Source organism: Arachis duranensis, chromosome 3 (assembly GCF_000817695.3).
Source record: "Arachis duranensis cultivar V14167 chromosome 3, aradu.V14167.gnm2.J7QH, whole genome shotgun sequence".
NCBI lineage: Eukaryota > Viridiplantae > Streptophyta > Magnoliopsida > Fabales > Fabaceae > Arachis > Arachis duranensis.
The window spans coordinates 70834896-70836992 of NC_029774.3; positions in this window are offsets into that span (position 1 = coordinate 70834896).

Below are 2097 nucleotides of genomic sequence, written 5' to 3' on the forward strand. Positions count from 1 at the left end.
TCTTTCCTTTAGGAGTTGATTAGGACTTGAGGAATCAAATTGATTCATCCACTTGACTTTCCTCCATGGTTAGAGGTTAACTAAGTGGGAGTAATAGATAATTCTCATCACAATTGAGAAGGATAACTAGGATAGAACTTCTAGTTCTCATACCTTGCCAAGAGCCTTTTATAGTTGTTAGTTTACTTTCTTGCCATTTATTTTCATGCCTCTTATCAAAACCCCAAAATAACTCAAACCAATAACAAGACACTTTATTGTAATTCCTAGGGAAGACGACCCGAGGTCCAATACTTTGGTTTATAAATTTTAGGGGTTTGTACTAGTGACAAACAACTTTTTGTATGAAAGGATTATTGTTTGGTTTAGAAACTATACTTTACAACGAGATTTTATTTGAGAAATTCTAAACCGTCAAAAATCCATTCGTCAATTACACATGTTAGTGGACACGTTAACGCCACTAACGTGGGTCTTAAGGTGGAGGAAGGGGAGAAGAGCCAACGTTAGTGACACTAACTTTGTTACTAATATTGGAGATGGCCAAGAAGCCCATGTTAGTGCCACTAACGTAGAAGGGGAATAGGTTTGCAATGTTAGTGACAAAATTAGTGTCACTAACGTCTTCTAGTCATGGTACACCCACGTTAATGGCCACGTTAGCACCACTAAGGTAGGCCATGAACGTGGAAGAAAGAATGATTGTAATGTTAACGGTGAAGTTAACACCATTAATGTTATCTAATGTTAAGAAAGGCTACATTAATGGTCACGTTAGTGCCACTAACGGTGAGATTAACATAGCTCAAGAGGGTTGGGACGTTAGTGAAAAAGTTAGTGTCACCAACGTCTTCGAACCAGAATTTACACTTAACGTTAACCACACTAACGCCTTGACTAACGTGAATCATACCTGACTCAACTTCTTTCAGCAATCTGAGCTAAGCCCATTAAGTTTGTAACTGCTTCAACTGAGCTAAAAGGCCCACATCCTGAGACTTGCAGACTAAATTGAAGATTATAGAAGTAGTATATATAGGGGTAGTTTTGAACTAGAAAATGGGGATCGGAGGGGTCCAAAATTGTAAACACTCTGTATTTTACTTTCTATATAATTCAGTTTATCTTTAATGCACTATTCATTTTTTATTTCCATCCTCAGAGCTATGAACAACTATACCCCTCTTCATTGGGTTAAGGAACTCTGTTGTAATTTAATGGATCAATAATAGTTTTCATCTTCTTCTTCTTTCTATTCTCTTGATTTTGCTAGAAAGCTTTCGATCTTAAAGCAATTGAACAGTTGTCTTGACAGAGAAGCTGGTCATACTTGGATTTCCTCTGAACCTTGAAAGAGGAATGAGGAAATCTTGCTAAAAATCCTTTCTCATGTTGGACTGGTGATGGTGTTTTTGCGGAAAAACGAATTTCCAACACACAAATCCAACCGGCAAGTATACCGGGTCGCATCAAGTAGTAATAACTCACTTAGAGTGAGGTCGATCCCATAGGGATTGATGGATCAAGCAACTTTAGTGGGTGATTAGTTTAGTCAAGCTAACATTGAAGTGAATTTGGATGAAGTGTAGCCAACAGAAAGTAAATGGCAGGGAATTAAAAGTGCAGAATAATTAAATTGCTGAAACTTAAAGAACAAGAAAGTAAAATAGCTGAAACTTAAATTGCAAGAAATATAAATTACATCAAATGTAAAGGGGAGTGGGTGCTGGAAATTAAAGGAAGCAATAGATCAAGCAACTGAAAATTTAAATTGCAGGAAGAATAAAAGGACTTTGGGAGCTGGGATTCAAGAAATCACACAAGAAATTGTAAATGGCAATCAAACAGAGAAGTAAAAGATGCAGTAACTTGCAACCGATCTCAAACAGAAAGCAGAATTGCTTGAAGAAGCAAACAGAAATTAAAGATCTCAGGAAATTAAAGAGACTAGAAAACAAGTCTAGATCTCAATTCCTTCTTTGATCCAACCAAGAACAATTGCAAAAGGAAAGAAGATGAAAGCAGTAAAGAGAGTTTTGGTTCAAATCCTTAATTCACTGAAATTTTGCAGAAGAATAACAAGAGAAATCTTAGACT